Source organism: Plectropomus leopardus, chromosome 14, assembly GCF_008729295.1.
Source record: "Plectropomus leopardus isolate mb chromosome 14, YSFRI_Pleo_2.0, whole genome shotgun sequence".
NCBI classification, from domain to species: Eukaryota; Metazoa; Chordata; class Actinopteri; order Perciformes; family Serranidae; genus Plectropomus; species Plectropomus leopardus.
Genome location: NC_056476.1, coordinates 25,398,349 through 25,420,416, shown reverse-complemented (window position 1 = coordinate 25,420,416; position 22,068 = coordinate 25,398,349). Strand labels below are relative to the sequence as shown.

At 39.7% G+C, this 22,068-nt stretch overlaps 1 long non-coding RNA gene across 1 annotated transcript in view; it reads right to left on the bottom strand.

Annotated features, from left to right (window-relative positions):
* Nucleotides 1-1,123: 1,123 nt before the first annotated feature.
* Nucleotides 1,124-22,068, bottom strand: part of LOC121953989 — an 82,434-nt gene continuing 61,489 nt past the window's right edge. Inside the window, exons 7-10 of the long non-coding RNA XR_006106533.1 lie at nt 19,498-19,621; nt 19,359-19,404; nt 15,559-15,739; nt 1,124-1,494 (exon numbers count right to left, since the gene is read on the bottom strand). This is a non-coding gene — a long non-coding RNA (uncharacterized LOC121953989). The remainder of the gene's footprint in view (nt 1,495-15,558; nt 15,740-19,358; nt 19,405-19,497; nt 19,622-22,068) is intronic.

The following is a 22,068-nucleotide window of genomic DNA, read 5'->3' as shown; positions in this document are numbered from 1 at the left end:
AGCAAAAAAAAGAAAAGTTAACTAGCCTTCAATAAAAAATAAAAGTTCATTAGCGTAAATTGTTAGATTAATTGGAAATACATGGAAATTACACCAGAAAACACTGTATCCGGTATAAATGCCCATTATTGGTTTGTATATTCTCCTAGAATAATTTATATTTTGTTCTGAGGAGGTATTAGAAAGGGCTACGCGACCATCTTTGTATCCTATTTTTATTGTTATTATCAGTATCTTATAAGCCCATGTGGACTGGGCACAATTAAATGCATGACACTTAAATCAACTACCTAATCAATCAATCAATCAATCAATCAATCAACGTACTCATTTCCATTAAACTCTACTTTTCATTTTATTCATTCTTTCATTAACAAATGACCATGACCATCAAAACCCATAGCAACAGGTTCCCTGTAACATCAGTACTCCTTACTTACTACTGCACTGAACATTGAACTAAGACACATAGTAACATACAGGATCTCAAACAGTAAGGTAGGGAGTGCTGATAACCACACATTATACAAAGCAACGTCGAATAACATCGATCCCTCCATCTGGATAATTGCCCATGAGGCCATCATAATTAAAGCAATGTCAAACCAATTCAGTTGCCTGCCCACACAGATATTGCACCAACCAAATGACAGTACAACAGTTCTGAACCAAAAACTGAAGCCCTCTTGGAGAACACCCATGTAAAAGGTTCTGTTACCTCAGAAAACCAAATATGTGGCGACACAACTCAAAACAAACCCCAACATGCTGTATATAAAGTGTTTTTTGCAAGAGTAATTTGTCATTTATCTCAGTCTTTAAGGAAATCAGTGTCATTGTGCTGCTTGTAATCAAATCAGTGTTCAAAGAATACCACAAAGACAACTGTCCAATAACCACTTTTTGGCAATAACCACTGTGTGGTTTATTATTGTTATTGTAGTCATTAAATCTTCATAAGCATGGGAAGCAGAGGATTGGACATTGGTATGTCAACACTAACCAGCAATATTCCTTCAACTATTTCCTGCACTTTATTTACACTCAGTCTGGTAGTGAAATTGAACAGAGGTTAGAAGTTTAACAGAGCCATGATGCAGGCCTCCTAAAACTGTTTGTGCACTATTTTTTTCTGTGTAATTACTACTCTACACATAGTGGGATTACTTTCTGTGATTAAATAACTTATTAGGAAATGGAACAAGCTAAAGATATGACAAGAGAGTAATTTGCAGCCAATGGATTTTTTTCTGTTTGCATTAAGCTATGAATAAAATAGTTTTCAGTCAGGTTTAAAAACAGCTGGGGGCAAGCTAACTTGGTGTGTGTGTGTTTGTGTGTCTACTCACTGCATATGCATTAGGCTACTAGCTGAACATAGCACTGATGGGAAGCTGGCCTGCTTGTGTCCTTCTTTTTTTCTGCGTGACACCGAGCAGTCACTGCTGTGTTTACAGGAGCAGAGCAGCTCAGAGGCAGCAGAGGTGTTGCTGCCTGCCGCAGAGATCAAAACACACACACACACAGATAACACACACACACACATAGAGAGAAAGAGAGAGATATGCGGTCAGAATTTAAAACCTGCAATGTTTGGGAATGAAATTTGGAAACACATATTTGTAAATATGATTGAAAGTATAGCACACACATGCACACATTTGTGATATACAGAAGTTTAGGTTAAAACACACACACACACACACACACACACACACACATTCATAACATATAAGTAAAGCCTGCATTCACACATTAACACTCAGCTCTTGTGAGATTCACACGATTAAATATTGTAACAATCAACCAGCTCTGCATATGTTCTTTCTGTAACTGCAAGGCCAAGTAAGAATACTTTGCTACTACACGAGAAACTTTGCATAGTTTCTTCATTACATATTAACAAGATGTTTAGTACATAGGAACATTCCCCACTTCCTATTTACAAATGCCCATGCACATTTGGTTACAAACAAAATCCTAATGTAGGGTGATGTGTGCTTAAATTTATAGACCTAAATATTTCAGCTTAAGTTTACATAGTGTCTAATGGGTCCATCAGATATGTTTACCATATAATTTATGCCACCTTGGTATGAAAGTTAATAAGCTCTAAATATATGTTAAGAAAATATGTAATGTATCCACATACAACAGGTCATATGATATCTAAGGAACTGGCACCCCACAATGACAATATGTATCAATTGTAAAGTTATGCACTTAACGTAAATTTTAGTAGGTTAGGTTACGTTGGTTAGGTTTAGGGGATCAAAAAAAGGTGACAACACTCACATTAAAATAACTCAGAGTTGACTTGGTTTCACGCAGTACCTAACACCAGTCTCTTGAGGGACAGTCCCATGTTCTGTGACCTATCCAAAGCCTCAAACTTTCTACTTATACAAACTACTTCCCTTTTATTACTCTTGCCATCTGTCATCACAGATTTTAGGATTTCATGCACGAAATTCAAATTGTGGTGCATCATTTTTTGTATGTAAATGTACGAAGAGTGCATGAGAACAGCCTAAAATATTCCCTCCCTGCCAAACATAGGCAGGAAAAGTAATTGATTATTGTCAGGAAAATCTTGAAACTGAATAGGACTTCTTATCCAAACAGACATATGCAAGTTTGGAGTAAACTGATGGGGTAAAGATGATGAAAAGCAGTGCCAGTTAGAGTTTTTACCTTTACCATTTTTCATGTAAAGTTAGTTTTTACTTATGTTGTTGGCGGCATGGTTCTAGGTATGGAAACTTCTGTCTGTTCAGTGGGTCCACCATTGAATAGACAGACGTTGACAGATGACACAAAAGGAGTTTCACTAACTTTTAGTAAAAAAAAAAAAAGACCATCTGACAATACCATCTTCAACTGACCAACCTATTTTGAACACAGAAAGAGGAAGTAGCTTGAAAATGTGGGTGCCTTTGTTTTTATCTGCACCAACTCAGCATCAAACAGAGGTATCAGTCTTGGACAAGATAAGAAGTGCTGACTTAAATCTAAGACTTCAGTGGAATTCTCAGCATGCGTGGAAAACGTCCTCTGAATGGGTCATTGGTTAGCAACCAATGTGCTTTTTACGCAATTATGTGTTTTATCCAAAGCCCCTTTTAGCACCAGCTTACACGACTATTGAGAACGCCATAGCATGTATAATAGATTTATCACTTCTGCTGGATGCTTCTAAAATAGACATTTGGACGAAAGAGCAGACAGTGTGTCACTGGGTTTTTTTCCCTATGTGACCCTCCGATGTGCCTCGAGATAAAAAAAAAAAGATAATAAAGCATTTTATGTAAGAATGAGATTGTACGGGATTATGGCAAATATACACAGCCTTGCACATAAACACACCGTCAGCAGTGGAGGACAACAATGCAGCAAGGCCACACACACAGATGTGATTTGGGTCAACCAGTAGTGGACCAAGGTTTTAATTCTGCTAATGACTAAAACCTGTCTGTCTCTTCTGTGGTCTTTACCACGGGTTGCTTCTGCCAAAGGTCACAATGTGAGGACATACTCATCAGTAGGCTGCTAGTTTCTGCTGCTGTTTTGGCTCTGATGAAAAGAGAGATGAAAGGGAGGAGGGAAGGAGAGACAGAGTGTCTTGTTTCCTCTCTGCCAGCAGAGGAAATACTGCTTGAGCAGGGGTGTGGGAACGCAAAAGCCAGCAGCAAGGGGCTCAGCGGGGCGCCGAAGGCCTCCTTGGCAGGATGCAAGCAAAGGGGATTGTGGGAAATTACACGGGATTAGAGCGGGCGTCTAATGCCCTCATCCAGCGGGACATTTTCATCAAGAAACGGGGCTGTTGGACAGGCACAAAGAGAGAGAGAAAAACCTCAGCCGACCCTTTTTTCCAGCTCCCCAGGATTAGAACTTGCAGAAACCTTCTTTCTTCTCCTTTGTGTTGCTTTTGCAAACTGGCACCTCTTTCAGCAATTGTTGGTGCACAAGGAAAAAGAGGGGGAGACAATAAAAAGTAGAAGGAGAGCCGCGATGATGCTGACGGGTGGAGGTCCTGCTGTTTAAGTTGTGATTGGGTTTGTGGGCCTCCACTGTTACTATACCTTCCCTTTCCTTTCTCTCTCCATCACTCCACATGAGGTTTGTAACATGGTAGCATTTGAGTCCTTAGAAGTCCCTAGTCCCTGCACAGATCCCCCTGAATAATGAGTGTTTAATCTCAGGTACTGAACTCATGGGGCAAGTGCTTTAAGATTGGTTCTCCATTCCTAAAACTATACTTTACCATACCAAGTTCTTTGGTAGGGTTGCAAACTGTCTCTTCAAAAATGACATACCACACAGAGGCCATCCAGAGGTCATCAGACTGGATGGTGGGCGTACAAAGCAGACGCTTTAATACCTAAAATCAGGTTTTCCCTTCTGCATCCCACATTTAGTGAGATTACTCTATTCATACACTAAGGTTAAATAAGATCTGTTATGCTTGTCATAATTTCCGGTCACGTATAATGTTACAATGTCAAATACTCATATTAAACATGGCCAAAATTTCAAATGATGATGCAAGCATTTGATAGAATAATCCATGTGAGCACAAACCTCTCGCTGCAGATTATTCTGAACACTCTGTTTCCAACGTTTTTTCTATTTTGTCTTCAAGCTAACGCCCAATCATGATGGATCCCTTTATATGGTCATCTGCTCCAGGCACGCTACTTTAAGTGTTGACATCATGCAGCCTACACTGCTACATGTAGCCACATGCTAACATCAGGGAAACATGTAATCTTGGTTTGAGGTGTTGTTTATGTCTTCCGGATTTTGCATCATATTCCAGTTGCAACATATCTGTGTTTAGAGGTTTTATTGGTACAAAGGGTTGCTATTCACTGTTAAAGTAATAGTAATCATTTCTCTCCTGCAATTACAGTGCAGAGATGCAGAAAACCCCGAAATGCTATGCAATCAGTGCAGACAGGGCTTTTTTTGGGAGGGGGCTTTAAGAGAAAAGCACTAAAAAGGAGTTTCTTAGACAGAGTGTGAATACAGGTGTTCCAGCACAGAAAGTGCGAAGAAATAGAAATTTTGGGGGCGTTCTATTAAGGAAGGAGCTGCAATTGAGTATAACAGGTGCTCCTAAAGTTTTGAGGAAATATTGTTGTTTGGTTAAGGTTCAGAGATTTTTGGTTAAATGAAAAAAAGTAGATCTAGCTTGTGCTTCAAGTGTGTTCACATTTTATCTCTTCCTAGCCTTAAAGGCCCAGAAAAACTCATTTTCTCAAACAACTTCTTACAATGACTGATTCTCATTTTCTACATGAAAACACAACATTCAGCCAAAGTTATTACAGTTTTGTTCATTTCACATGAGAGATATCTGTATTTCTGTTTTTCTCTGTGCTTATCTCACCTGTCCAAAAAAGGCCTTGCTCAGTTAGTAAAACAGGTGATGTCATATACATCTGTGCACCAATCAGGATTCAGAAGAGAAAAAATTTAAAACCAAGTTTTCAAAAATGTTAATCAAGTCTTTTGAATTTCCTAAACATAACCATAAACTCAGCATGCTTCAACTAAAGTGTTTGTCGAATCATAAAAACAGTTTCTGAATCCCCCTCCATCCCCGCCAGAATAAGAGTCCAACAAATTCTGTAGCTTTCTAAAAGTGACAATCTGACAAGCATGGCCACTGCTTGCTGAAATGGTGAGGTATGCTTTTTCTCCTAACAAGAATGTCCTTCTCTTTCTGTGTGTACACCTGAGTACAACACCTTTGAGGAAAAATTGACCCAAACTGTGTATTATCTCCTTTTGGATGATTATTATGTCTTGCCCCTCTCTATGATGGCAGGCTTTTTAGTGCCGCTCCAAATGTGGCTGCTCAGGACAGCTATAAACACTTATGCCCTCAGATGTCTTCAAAGGACATTTTCTACAAAATAGTTTGTTTCAAGCATGCCCCAGCCCAGAGGCATTGTAGTGGGGAAAAAGTGGGACCAATTACCCAGAGCTCCATTTAAAAAAAAAAATTCTTAATAATTAGAGCCATACATATGTGAAAAATGACTGAATAATGCAGTTGAAAGACTGAGCTTTGTGGGAAGAAATTAAAAAATGTGGAAGCTCCCTTAGGCCCCTCTCACCCCTTAAGGTGCAAAATTGTTCAGTATATCGATGCCCTTGACTTCCTCTCTAAACTCAGCCAGAGCTGAGTGACTGCATACATTTTTCATAACTTTTCACAGGAAAGCACATTTGGAGTTCCAAGAAAGAAAGAAAGTAAGAAAGGGAAAGAACGCAAACTGACTGTAAAAAAATCCAAAAAATGAAGAGACATGAATCAAGAGAGGAAGGGCAGGAGACCTACAGAGACTGTTTATGCATAGGGCCCAGAATTTGGGTGCTACGCCCCTGACCAAGCCTGTATTAGTTTTATACTTTTTGCAGACATGTTTGTGGCTGTGTTAATTAAAACTTCCATTCATTACATTGATGAAAAATATTTTTCCAAATGTATTTGCTGTTGCAAGTTGTTGGTATATAAAACATATTTTTAGGCGACCTGTACTTCAGACTTGGCAGCAGTCTCTGATGATGTTCCCTGTTCTTTTGATTATCTGCAACCCTGCGAGTGTCCATTATGAACAAGTCATTAATGTTGTCACTCAGTCGAATTGCACCACCAGTCAGTGCTGTCTCCTCATCTGAACTGCCTGGTCTATGAGGTGAGGGAGTCCATAAAAGTGACAAAAAATCGCTCGATCCCTGCTGCTTTTAAGGACAGGCTGTAAAAAACAGATGGTTTTACGGCCACTTTACTCATCCTAATGATTCAGGACATTTTAACACACAGAGGAGAGAAAAAAAAGCAATCCTCAGCATGCATTTCCTATGGTTAGCAAGGGTAGAAAAACAGGAAGCCGAGGTCTTTATAAGGCAAAATAAAACCTTAACGGCCTTTTTAATATTTAGGTTGCCAGGTGCTGCCTACTCTGGCATGCATTTTCCACTTGGCTTTCTCTGTGCCTATTCTCTATTGGCCTCTCTTGAATGCTGTGGGAGAAGCTACTGAGAAGCCATTCACTAACCTTGTAATGGTTTACATGCCCATTAAATCAGGCTTAAACAATGCCTATACAGACATGACTGCTCTGTGTAATTAGTTGAGGAGGGATAATTGCAAGGTCAGAGAGTGTGATTATGTGCAATCTGATTAAAAATACTTCATTTCTGGCAAGCCGCTAAACTAATAAGATGTTAGACCTTGAGAATTATGGATTAATAAAACTTTGCATAGATATTTGACAAAGCATGAAATGTTAACCTTTCACGTGGGTTTTAAAAAAACATGTAGATCTCCACATCTTTTAAGTTAACCGAATCTTTCAATTTGATTTACATCAGAAGATCGGATTACATCCTTGACAGGGTTTTTTGTGTGCGACTGGTATGAATGGCGTATTTCATAAACATACAGAGCATATGTTTGAGATCCACAGCAGAACAAATCAGTAAATCTAACTTCCGAGAACTTCAAAGTCCCACTGAGATCTGACACTTCAGGGGCATTCCAGTTATGCTTTGGCCCTCCTTTTTTTCATTCTCCCTCTGTCTCTCTTAAAAGCGATCTAAAAATTACATTTTGAGTCATAAAATTGCCATTGCTGCCCTTTCTAAACACCAACCAGATAATGTCAAACAGCATTTGAGAACTGATTTTTTTTTTTTTTTTAAAAAAAGCTACTTTATTCCACAAAGTTTAAGTTGAACCAAAATTTCTTTAGTAATACTGCAGCTATTGTGCTAGATGTTGAATTTTCAAAGGAGAATAAGACCATTTTGGGGCATATTTGTGGAAACGATTACGTAGGTTAAGTTTAGGAAAAGAAACATGGCAATGACATGGCAATGACATACCTCTCCAAAGCATCAACCTGCCTACTTACTGAGACATTTAGCCTTTATGCTACTTCCTTCTTTACTCGTGTAACCACATTGGTCACATGATTGCAACCTTTCTGATTACATGGGTTACAGACAAATTACTGGGTCATGATTCCGCGGGTTATACAAATTGTGGTGCATTCGTTTAGACAACAGCTTGCAATTACGAATAATGACAAAATCATTGGGTGTGTCATATTCTGCAAAAGAGAGGATGAAGAAGGCAACAATAGAGAAATCAAATGAGAAACCATTGGGAAAAAAAGTAGTGCGCAGTGTTCTCATGAATTGGTCTATGTTGGGTTTTTTGGGGGGATTTTTGAAAAAAAAAACCAAAACAACAAAAACCCGCAATAACAAGGAGAGGTAATCAATGCAATCTGCCATCTTGCTACCACTGTATACTTCCATTGTGAAACTGGTGGAAAGATGGCTTGCTCGATAGCATCAAAGTTCCAAGAATCCTGAACAGAACCAGCTTAAGAACCAACGCTAATATGGTAGAAAATGGGAACCAGAGAGCACAGATGAAAGGGGCAGTGACACTGCAAAGAAATAAATTAAATTCTGACCAAAGTAATGCACCAGCCATTGCAATTAGTAAAGATACCACAGAAAAAAAATGTTTCTGGTAAAATATATTTTACATGAATTTGGTATTTTTTTAAAGCTGCGTCTCGTTACAGGCATTAAGTTAAGTACAGCACTGAATATAAAGCTATATACTTTTCACACCACAGATAGTATGCTGCAAACTGCCAACTAAAACAAACTCAAGGTCACATGATTCTGGTTAATTCCAAGAGCCAGGGACTGCAGGCAGCAGGACTTTCTAAAGCAGAACACCACTAATATGGAACGGCCATGAATAAGGACAGGGTACAGACAGTCTCAGTGTTTAAACTCAAAGACTGTGGTTCTCCTCCGTCTCCTCGGGGTCCAGAGCCCCAACATCCAGTAACAGCAAAGTCCGTCTGCTTGACCCCACCCTGCTGGTTCCTCATGTCCAAGGAGCTGCAAGTCCTACAGTTAGAGCAAGTGCTGTCCAAACTGTGACTCATAGTTTACATTTTATGATGCATAACAAGAGTGATTACTCAATGAGCTAATTATTCTTTTTGAGACGTGTGGGGTGAGACCACAGCCTTTGTCAAAAAGGATTTTTTTTTTCAATGATTCTTAGAACTTAACCTAAAATAACATGTGGTTCTTCTACTTTGTTCAGGTATTTCCCTAAGCTCCCCTCAGCTTTCTGGTCACATTTAAGATTTGGTTTGCCACCTCAAACCCAGTGTGTTTAGCCATAACCCACACAGGGTGTCAGGTAAAGCAGCCATAAAATAAACAGTGTAAGATGAGAGGTATTTTGCTCCAGCCAGGTTCAGGATGTCAGCGACACAATATCAACACTTTTAATCTTGATGCTTCAGTTCCAGCACCTTTCATCTACAACCCCCCCGCCCCTGTCGATGGGGGAGTTTCACACATTCAACTCAAAACTGACATTACATGCTGCTTTGCATTGCTGCTGAGCAACTGAGTCATATTTGTGCAACATTCTCGAGACAGGAAGTGGCACACACAGCAGTGACTCAGAGGAGAAAAAAGTTCATTGGCATTGTTACAATGGAGATATTTGTTGTTAAAACAAGATGTAAAACTAGTAACTAAAAATTCATTGTTATTTAAGTCCAGGTAAAGCAAAAATAAAAATGGTATGAGCCTGTCATACCACAGACAAATGTGTTGCTAACCACCCAGCCAAATTTGAATTATTAAGAAAAAACATCAAAGTTTCATATGGTCAAAGAATTAGCAGTATACTTTGCTCTGAGGTAGTGGGGGCATGGCTGCTGATGGATATTAATTTAAGTCTGAGGCAGGCCGAACTCACAGTTAGCAGCTAACTACAGCTGCTAACTACAGCTGCTAACCTAGGAGCACAAAGCACACAAACACCCTGAGTCAAAGAATGAGAGAGCTGCAGCAACTCTCATTAGCAGCTAACCCAGAGGTAGAAAGCACACAGCCCGCAAGCCGAAAAACAAGCTGCCGAGCAGCAACAGACTCTCGTAAGAAGCTAACACACTATGGCAAAAAGTCCATTGTTGCAGAGCCATAGACTGCATAAACAATGGACATAGCATTGGTTAGTGGACTCCAGTGTTGAAGTATTTCGGCCAGCGCCATCTTGGGTTTTTGCAGCCACAAGTGGATCAAATGTGGACGTGAGGTTGGAGCTATGCACCGGCGAGGGACTGATCTGACACTACCGGCAGATTGCCTGTCAATCAAGCAGCTCTGCCCTTAAATATGCATAACTTTGGACCTTGAGAAAATGTATATGTAAGTTATAACAAAAAAAACAAGCCCATTACAGTTGTCATCAATGAAGAAATGACCCAGCTAGACTAATACTGTGTTGTTTTTTTTTGCTGTACACATTCATTTCTGCTGTAAAGTTGGACATTTTAAACAAGTCACTCTAGGAGACAGCATCAAGTGGTTATTAGAGGAACTGCATTATGATGTACTTTCACAATGGCTTCATTTTTCAGCCTTGGAGGTTGCCGCTTGAGCACAGCACACACACACAATGAACCAAAGAACAAATGCTACTGCTGTGCAGCTACAGACTGGTTAGCAGCTAACCGCTTAGCACACACAGTGTTGTGGGATAACAGCCTCTCGGTCAGCAGCTAACGTTAGCACAAAGCACACATCCACAGCTGTGAGCAGTAACTGCGTGTGGGCCAGGCAGCTGATTCAGGCTCAAAGACCTCAAAGACTAAAAGATGTGTTAGTGAAGGCTATTTAGCTTGTGTTTATATGATTAACAGACCTGTTTATTGATACATTTATTAGACTGAAAGAGCTGAGAGTGCTTGTTGAACACGACGAACTTGCCGCTCACTCAGTGAGTAAAATGAAATGGCAAAAATGCTATGGGCTCTAATATTAGTTGTAAGAGCTTGTTTATCAGAAAAAGTGCCAGTGGAGGATCCCCTGCACCCCCTGACAGAGTTCCTAGCCACGGCCCTAATGTCCTAAAATCCTAGAAACATCCTGAAATCCTTGGAACATACTAAAATCCTAGAAACATCCTAAAACCCAAGATACGTCCTAAAATCCAAAAAACATACTAAAATCTTAGGAACATTGTTAAATCCTAGTTATGTCTCCAAATCCGACAAATGTCCTCATATCTTTGAAAAGTCGCAAAATCCTAGAAATGTCCTTAAATCCCAGAAATTTCCTAAAACCTTAAAAACGTCCTAAAATCACAAAAACGTTGTATAAGAAGCTCTATATTATTCATATAGTAGGGGAGGAGTTATGGTAATAATGGTCCTAATGTATCATTGAGTCATGATACCAGGCCCGCCAAAAAAATCCTAGACACATAAATAGTGAAAAATAGTTTAACTCCACAATGCAGCACTATACAGTTAAAAGTCTTTTCATGTGTTTTCAACTTGTATTTTCTAATATGTTTAATGTATTTAGAAAGAAATCACTGATTTTGCTTAAAAAGATAAAAAACAGATTCAATTAAATACAGAAGAATTTGAAAAGCTGGCAGTGGGTAGTGACCATAACAAATGCTGGCACAGTGACTTCACACACAGCCACCAGTGAGTGCACTAAATATACAGCTTGTCCAGTGAAAAATCAACAGTGTCACAGCTGGCAGGCTGTTTGTACTGCCCTGACAACAGTCAAAGCTCTATAAACAATGCCGCAGTACAGCCGCTGCCCTCCAACTCACACTGACACACACCCGCACACATGCACCCCACCAGTCCACTTGTTTGCATTCCCTGCTGCATGACATCACCGCCCGGGGTCAAAACCCAGCGAGCTGATTGGTTGGCCGCAGCGGAATTGCTGATCAGGTCCAAAGATCACAAAGTTGTGCCAAGAGGTGACATCAGCGTGTGGAGCTTAGCCAATGACCGAGAGATGCCTGGATGACTCTAAAGCAACATCCTATTTACACACACACACACACACACACACACACACGCACACACACACACACTTACACAAAGCAAAGCAGCTTTCAGCAAATGCAATGTGGCTCTTCACTCCATCCAGCTCATATGCTGAAGAGGATGTGAAGCAGATGATAGTTAAGTTGTGTCGTAAATAAAGAATGTGCTGTGGTTGAGCTTTGGGTCTCTGTTTCTTATTGACTCTTACTTCCACTATTTATGATGACTTGACAGTATGAGTGTTGTGCTTTCACCCACAAAACACATGTCTATAGTTTGAGCCAGCAGACGTGCACTGTACGACTTCTTTTACTGCTTTAAAAATTGTATAATGAGCAAGCAGTTTTTCTGCGCATATTTCATGTCACACATCTAGTAAATGTGTTTTGCATCCTGTAACAGAAATTGTTGAATTTGGGGAAAACAGAAAAAACTTCTGATTATGGGGCAGAACTCCAAAGTTAATTTAAAACACAAACACTGATGCCAGGTTTTTGAGCCTTACCAATATCACCAATGTTTTTAAATTGCCACTATGACACAACTTCTCTTCCTCTGGGGTCTTTAAAGCACTGGTTCCTTACCAGGGGGGCCCGACCCTCTGGGGTTCACCAAAGCTTCATGAGGGGTGCCGAGACCTTCTTGATTGTAAGGGGTGTGAAATAACTTTTTAAAAGCTCTATAACTCAACATTTTAGTCTGTTATGCAAAGAAAAATGAATTTGTCATCTTCAATAGTGTTATTATTATAATATAAGCGTATGACGAAATTCTGACAGAAAAAGGACACAGTGAAGACCTGAATACAAATATATTCACAGAGCCTTCAGTCTTTGATGAACAGCTTCATCCTGCATTAGAGCAAGTATGCAGTCAAAAAGAGCTAACAGAACAAAAGCTGCGTGTCAGGGAGGAGAAAATACTGAATTTGTCATAAAGAAGCATATTGTGTATATATAATGAAAAAAATGCATACATAATACTGTAAAATTCACAGGAAATACAAATTCTCAGATTCTCTGCTCAAAATTCATCTAAATCATTTGTTTTACATAACCTTTTGACAGTCATTGTGTTCAGTATTTGGGTTAAGTGTGCAGTCTATCAGTTGCTCTGTGCTGCTATTGTAATGCTTTGCATATAATATGGAATATTACTAAAATATGTCATTTAGTTAAGGGTTGTCAGTTTCCTCCTTGATAGAAAAGGGGTCCCTCAAGGAAAAATGTTGGGAGCCACTGCTTTATATGTCCAGTCAGTAGAATTTGAGGGTGGGGGTTAACAGGCAGAAATTTAACATAAATGCATAACTTTTTTTTAAGAGTGTATTATCACCTTATCTAAAAATCTATGTGTTTTCAAAACTTAGAATCTATAACGTTGCGGGATCCTCTCCCATGGAGTCCATCATGCTCTTTCTACAGTAGCCCAGAGCAGACAAACTTAATATAGGGCTATTTGTGTTTTTACTTTGCCAGTTCTCCTACATGCTTGGCACATGGTAGAAGTTTCAGTTAGTTGCAATCTGCAACCTCGGCAAAATTTTCACTAAATCATATACACTGGACCTTTAAAAGAATAATTCAGCAGTTTGGTAAATGCGCTTTCCAAAACTCGAGAGTGACATAAGAAGATTGATAGGGCTTTCTGCAGCCAGCAGCCGATTAGCTGAGCTTAGCACAAACACTTGGAAACAGGAGGAAATATCTGGCCTGGCTCTGTACAAAGGTAACAAAATCTGCAAAATTAAGTAATTAACTCATTAGATCTTGTTTGTTTAATCTGCACAAAATATTACAGCTTGAAAACAACAAATTAGGTGTGGGGTGAGGGGTGGGGGTACTTTCCTGTAACTGCTGCTTTAACACACTCTTTAGGAAAGTTATCAGCCCTGTCATGCTCTAATCTAAATATGTGGGCTGTTGGGGGAAATGCAGTGGTTGTGTGCATGTGCACGTGTTTGTGTGTGTGTGTAAATCATCTTGTTGTGTTTTAGCTGAGTGAATGAAGTCTAAACCATCAAGAGAGACGTTATGAGTGAGTCATCTGTTGATGGGCAGCCCTCTTTATTAGTTTGCTCCTCACAAGCCAGTTCCTGGAAGAAAAAAAACCAAAAAACTTTTATCCACTTAAAGTGGGTCTGTTTTCCATTCAGATCTGTTTGATTTTCATCAGGAAAGAAAAGCTCGATCCCCCCTCAACATGACATTGATGAATCATTTGTCTTTGAAACGGTGGTTAACAAACTTTGACTAACCAGACTCCTGGAGAGCTTCCCACAAAAACTCCCAGGGAGCACAACGGGAGGCCACGTTTACTGCTTTAGCGATGTGGATAAAAGCGGCCCCTGTAAGACTCCACAAAGACTCTTGGGGTTAAGCCTTCTCTAAACTTGACTGTGTTAGAACAAAAGGCTTAGATGCTACTCAGCCATACTGTTTTTACTGACTGTTGACAATGGGCGACGTAGGTTTTTTTAAAGTCTATCATAGGGATACTCAACATACTTTGCTTGGGGAATATGTTTGCATAATGACAGGAGGCCAGGGGGCAGTCACAGCAGCCCCGTACACATTTCTAGAATTTCAGGACATTTCTAGGATTTCAGGACATTTCTGGGATTTCAGGACACTTCTAGGATTTTCGGTCATTGGGGGGTTTGGCTAGGACCTCTGTCAGAGGTGTATCCGTCATGATTTTTTTTGTACATGTCATGTTTTTAATGTACACTAAAGGTACAAAACAATTCCCGGTGTAAATCTTTTTTTTTTTATGGTGAATTAGAACATTGTAGTGTTGGGGGGGCACCCGGCACCTTATCAGGGGCCAGATTTAACCTGAAGCCCGAAAGTATCACTGGTCTATAATCTGCTGTCCGCTATATGAAGCTCAAAACTTAATACAAATAGAGGATCATCATTTTTTTCCCCAAGAATCTTTCCAATTTTAAATCATGACATCTCTGACCTAAAGGTGATGAAATCCATAAGTCCTTCTGACACATTTCTGTGCATCTAAAAAGTGGCATTTGGGATTTGGGGCTTTTGGTAAGCCAGCGTGTGCTTTCTGTCCCTTCCTCTGATACAACAAAGAAAGATTAAATTGTCTGTTAGTTTAAAGCTCTGTTAGTTTAGGGAATTTTTTTCTTAGTCGTCAGTGGATATTTACCCAAGCCTTTGTCTCAGTGGGGAATGGGAAAGCACGGGACTTTTCTTGCACCTACTACTTCACCAAACCCGAAATGCCACCGTAAAGATGTGCAATAAATTACACTTCCTCTTTTTGCTTTCAGCTTCCTGTATTTTTAATCAAGCGGGGGTGTTAACCAGAGGCTACGTGCACCACAAACCCTTAAAAAGAAAAGCTCAATTGATGGTGACAGACATTTTGGGCCACATTTCACAAGAGCAGCCATTGTTGGGGGTTGAGGGAAGCACAGTGTGTGGTAAGTCAGGGACGGGTGAGTGACGGGGCTTTAGAACAGGCTTCTGTTAGTCATTGTACATTACCGTTAACACGTCTGACTGCCTGGCACTGACTCTGCTGCACAAGAAGGAGCGTGAAATCCCATCAGACGGCACAATCATGTCTCACACACACTCATATACAAACACAGTCATGTCATAGTTACACTCACCCTCCCTGGCCTGCCTCTGTGCAGACTGGCTTGCCTGGTGATAGATGGTTTGGTTGGTGGGCGCTGGGGGAGGAGACTGCGTGCCCTCTCATCGGTTTGGCGAATAGGCTTTGACTCAGCTCTGTGGCACTGAAGCTGGTGGTGGGTGAAGTTCCTCTGACAGCTCAAAGGCAGCAAGAATCTATTAAGGAAACGAAATTATTTCTATTTTTCTTTATTATTTTTCTAGCCTAAACACTTTTTTTAGTTATTGTATCTGAAATTATATCATCAGCCACGTCAAGCACAACATATGAGTTTTAAGTAGAATGTAAGATCCTCTTCATGTTGTTAAAGCACATGAATATCCTGAAATATTAACAATGGTTACTACAGCAATGAGTCAGGGTTAAAGCTGCTATGATTGATATTTTTTTTTTACAGTAACAATAGACAGAATAACAGTGTAATGTGTAAGTATTGCTCATAGTGATGAACCTACAGATAATTTCAACACAAATCTACAAAGAATTTTAGCGTCTTTCAGCAATTTTTTTGGGCTTTACAGTCCACAGATTTACTCTTTTGGTTTACTCTCACCAACTTTGTTTCCAGATCATATCAGTGTATTTTTTTTTGTTGCAACTAATGTCTACAATAGTGTTAACATGTTGCACAAGTCTAAAGCTAATTTTGGAAAAAGTGACAAAACAATTTGAAACTGTGAGTGTTTTTAACTAACTACCTTTATGCAAATATTCAAGGACATAACAACATATGAAAGGGACAGTTCACCCAAAAATCAAATGAAGATATTTTTCCTCTAACCTGTAGTGCTATATCTCAATCAGTCTAGTCTTGTTTTGGTTGAAGTTGTCAAGTGTTGGAGATATTGGCTGTAGAGATGTCTTCTCTGGAATATAATGAAAGTATATGGCACTCGGCTTGTGGTGCTCAAAGTGCTAAAAAAAAATACATTTGAAAAACTCAACAGTAATGTTTCTTTCCAGAAATCATGACCCCGTTACTCAAGATTATCCACAGACCTTGTTGTGAACGGTTTAATGAACTCTTTTCTGTTTACTGAACTACACCTGCAAACTATGTCATCACACAGATGGAAGCAGTCTAGATTGATAGATAGCATTACAGGTACGAAGTAAAATATGTATTTTTGACTTTGGGAGGAACTGTTCCTTTAAACAAGCATATACATTTAGGCATTTCATTGCTCTTTAAGATAGCATTCACTTTTTTTAATTTAAATGACTGAGTTTGTCTCCTCTGATGTGTTCCCAGGGTTGGTTTTATCAGCCACTTTAGTTATAAAAAGGGTAACATGCTATAAGAGCTCCAAACACCAGGGTCTACTCAAAACATCCATCGGCCTTTGTCAGAATTTCTCTGATGTTGACATATTTCAGCTTTTCAGCTGTTTCAAACTTCTGGCATTCCCACTCAAGTTTGTTATATGCAAATTAAAAATGTGCATTAAAACAGATGGAGGGAATACATCACAGAAACCCATTGCTGTCTTTTATATTGCAACTTCACCTCATCTTGTGGAAATCATAGCCCCCCATTCTTTTCAAAAATCGATCAAAGCAGCTTGAAGAGACATACTGCTGCATTGATGAACATAATCCATCACTCTAAATGAGACAACTCAATTTGTTCCTCACATTTTTTCCTCCAACATGACTTCATAAGACAGCATTGACTGCAGTTATAATCCTGTCAACAGCAAGTTTTAATTCTGCCAGAAATGAATCTTATCAGTCTCATCTTGTTGCCTCTTCACTGCCACCGAAAATGTGTGTTCCAGTGGGCCATTATTGAAAATGAAAAACTAGTTCTATTAAATGTGGTGATTAGCAGGTTGGTGAAGTCCTGTTGGGAGAAATTACTAGTTGTCTCATTTATCATGATGGATGGCATCTGTTAGTACAGCGCTGTGTCTTTGTCAGCTGTTTTTAATGGACTTTAAAAACAATAAGCCTGACTTCCTAGTTTCTGACAGCACTTCCTTCTTTGGCTTCATAATGTAGTTGTTTTGTTTTTTTTCCACAGATATGTTTTATTGATAGTGTTCTGAGTTTAAGCTTAAAACTTTACTGAAAACTTTTCGGAAAGTGGCGTTTATCAAAGCTTGTTTTTTTTCCAAAGTTAGATAAGCGCTGGAATACCTTCAGGCAACTGGCCATTATGTTTTATATATACATTAGAGCTTGTTGGTGCACCTGATGTTTTTGGCAGCACTACAAAAAAACTTTTTTTTATCTGTTTGGTGATAAAAATCTCTTCCTTAATACAATTTTACCCACCATGATTAAGTATGTGCTAGAGCTGCACTGTAAAATATTTACTAAAATACAGCACAGTCATCGCTCACCTCAAATGTTCTCGAAGTCATGAGAGTGATGAATGCTTCCTGGGAACTGGTTTTTACTCAGTGCTAAGTGAGAAAAGGCCTGCAGCTCTGCAAGCAGCACTGGCAACTGATCTGGGATGAAGTTGGCTTTGAAAATCCAAATACCATGAATACCATAAATATCATATTAGCAGTCAGCAGAGCAAACCTCATGGGTTTAAAGGTGTTACAGGACTTCTGATGGCATGGATGTGGTTCTTGTCAAGTGTCCCTTTATGTTTTCACAGACTGCTTACTAACTCTAAAACTATGTTTAAGCAGTCGTGGAAGAAGCACACCAGTCTCTCACTTAAGTAAAAACAGCAACATCACAGTGTAGAACAACTTTTACATGTAGAGGTCCTGCTTCCAAAATCTTATTTAAGTTCAAGTACCTAAGTACTGGCATCAAAATATGCTTAAAATACCAAAAGTAAAAGTACTTACAGTGCAGAATGGTCCATTTAGGAGGAATGTTTAATATATCACTAGATAATATTATTGATGTTTTAATATGTTCATTACTTCACTGTTGAAGCAGGAGGTGAGGTGACTGCAGACTCATGACGGACAGGTGAAACTAATCAGGGTGGGGCAAAACAACTACTAAGGCAGGAAAACACAAAGACAGGAAGTAAATCATGGAAGACACATGAGTAGTGAAACTACAAAATAAAACAGGAAACAAACTAAACACAAATGGATACATTAAACAGGGAAAAACAAACAGAAAGCCCTTCAAACAAAGTCCACAAGAACAGAATATCTCAAATCACGACACTCAAATCATGACAATCATGACTGGGTTCCAGTCCCAGATATGCTTTTGGTATTTTCCTTCTGTCTGCCCTCAGCAGTCCACTTCATCAAGATGTCTCTTATCATGAAAGGTCATAAAGACAATCAGAGCTGATCAAAGATCACACTGAGTCATGTCTACACTAATCCATTTTGAATTAAGGTGAAAGTTTTACGTTGGCTTTATTCATATTTAGTGCATCTTAAAGGAGTGTTACCTCTTAAAATCACCTAATGCACCTCAATAGGAAAGGTGGGATCAGCTGAAATGTATACCTAAAACTAACAAAACTCTTTGATAGTGGTTTTTTTATATATTCTAAAACTCCAGAATAGGAGCCACTAACTAAACGGCTGGCTACTCACAGAGTATCTCAGTAGCTGAGTGGATACAGTGCATGCTTCATAACTTTAATGACCCTGGTTCAATTACACCTTTGCATCTCATAATCTTTCATCTTCTCTCTTTTTACTATTTCTTTTTACAACATGATACAACCGTAAACAAACAGTTATGCTGTATACAGGCTTGTTATTTTTTATTTTTTAAATTTGTTTTAAAAAAAAAAACCCACACTGGCCCGTAAAACCCCCTGGGCTTACATGGACTTACCACTTCTCTGCTTCCTCCTTGGTGGTCAGTGATGGAAATTCAGAAACTGAAATTGACGCAAACAAACAACATTTGTGAATGCAAGGTTTAAAATCTCAGCAAACACTCCTGTATGACATACTGCAGTTGGGGTACGCACCCGCAGCTTTGTTGCTCTCTATGTTGGTGGTTGGTATCCTTGAGCACTTGACCATCTTTGGCGCCAAGTAACACAGTGAACAGGAGAGGGAAGGATGACCAGACTGAAGTTCCACACACGTCACCTTCAGAGAAACAAAGTTTACAGATTAAAATCAGTTCTAGAGTTCTTTAGGAAGTGTTAAGTGTAAATGGCTCTGGTCTACTGGAAATGAAAATGGAGTCTTTTGCCTATTTTTAATGCCTTTTCCCAGTTTAAAAAAAGCTGCATACACGCACAAATTGTGTTGGAAAAAGGGTATAATGGGTCAGTTAAGTCAGGAGATCAATACAGTCAATATGAGTCACTGTCAGGGAACCATATATGTCTGAACATAATTTCATGACAATCCATCCGTTAAGTTGAGATATTTCAGTCTGGACCAAAGTGGGGACCGTCCAAACCGCAGACTGCCATTGTCATCCACTGAGCCACGCCACTAGCGTGGCTAAAAACACAACAGAAAGGAAACAGAGGCTTTGTTCTCAATCACATTGAGACATTTTGAGAATTTTTGTGGTTTTCTTCCATTTTCGAAATACAGAGTGAAACTGACCTCAGTAGTTCCTCACTGCTTCTTCTCTGTTCCTCTGTTTCACTTGAAAAAGTCAGAGGGAACAGTTGTGGCAGAAATTGGGTATTTTAGTGTTTCTGCACCTGACAGAGAAAGAGGAGAAAGACCTTTGGGGTTTCCATCAGCCTTTATCTGACCAAGCCAGCTGTCAGGCGTCTTCTGTCTGTGACACATCTCAGAGGATTTGATACAACTTTCCTCTCCTATTCTCGGTGAGACTCAGTTTCAAATGTAGTTGATGCCACAAGGCCATGAAGCAGCTCTATAGGGAGTCTGACTGTGGGAGAGTGACAGCTTTTTGGTGTGGTTATACTGTGAATATTTTATTTTAACACCAGTCTGCAGAGTCAAAACATAACTGCGTGTTTCTGTATTGCACTGGAATTCAATCTAAGCTGCAGTGCATGCGCCTGTGTTTTTCAGCCAGCTTTGATATCGAGAAGGCAGCACTGTGTTTTGACAGCTTTCAGACTGTGATGGAGAGAAAAAAAAAGAGGGGGCAAAGGCAGAGAGACGGGAGAGTGAAAAGGGAGTGGGGGGAGGTGGGTGTGGCAGAGAAGGAATCCTGGACTGCTCAATGTCACACTCGGGAGGACTGCAGGGAAAATGAAAGGGGATGGGGGAGGTTAGGAGGACAGGCTTATCAGTGTGTTTGTGAAGATGGAAGGGAGCGGGCTGGCTGCATGAGCCACAACAGGATGGAGAAGTAATCCGAAGAGAGACGGAGGAGCTCATAGAAATACACGTATAATATGTACTGTACCTCCTGTCTTTCTTACGCACATGCTCACATTATGTCGAGTAACACTGCAGAAAGGCTCAGGGTGTATGGATATTTAATGAAACACCCCCACTCTCATCCTCCACCAGATCTGCTCACTAGCACGGGAGTCCAATGGAGGAGGAAGAGGGAAAGTAGGGCACGTCTGCAGATTTAATGAGGCAAAAAAGCGCTGTATGACAAGCTTATGTTTTCTTCTCAGCACAGCTACTCTCTTCAAAAGACAGACTCCATTCTCCTCTGACATACAGCCACAGAACTCAGCATTATTGAGGCCATCCATTTCTTTCAATTGTGGATTTTTTTTAACGGACGGCAGGATGGAGGCCAAAGATGAGTCCCATCTACTGCATGTCACCGTGATCACGTTTGATCGTTTTTAGAATGTAATCCCATTGAGTAGGCTTACAATGCATTAAATCTCAAACCCCTTTTTCATTTCTGATGTGTATTAGTATGAGTCACAATGCAGTGTTGGGGGACAATTATTCAGACTTCATTAACTTGAGAATTGTCCTCATATTTGGGATCTGTGGGGGAGAAATGCCTAAAAACTTGCACTAAGAGAAGTGGCGGATCTTCCTATAGGCATCTGCCCAGGGCCAACAAGAGATGGGCACCACATTTTGCCTGCCACAAAAGTTCCCCTTTTCCACTGAAATTAGTACTTCAAAGTGGGTTTGTTGATATGGGAAATCTTGCTAAAAAATAGGCCATAGACTCCTTTCCCATTGCCAATAGACTAGAGACGTGTACACAGCTCTGCAGCAAAGCATGCCTTTTTTTGTTTACTGGTGTGTCATGTTCAATGTCACAGACAGGCTGGAAAACAGGTTTGTAAACAGTAGAAAGCAGCATGGAAGCCAGTGAAAATATCACAATGGTTACTGCTTCTTTATATCTCTTACTTATTCAGTATCTCATTCAAACTTGGTGTAGACTAATTTGGAGGAATTTATGAACCTTGCTTGGTTGGAGATGGACAGTATTTTGTTGTGACGCGTCATTGCATCTCACTGATAAAGAGGCTAAAATTAGCAGGTTCATCTGGTGTTGTATTTGCAGAGTCATTTGACCCTGGTGTGAATGGTGATTTTAACTTTTTACCATTAAATTCAAAAGCTAGATGTTAGCATGTGTTAGTGGGTTATTTGTGCAGTGAGAAAGTGGCTACAGT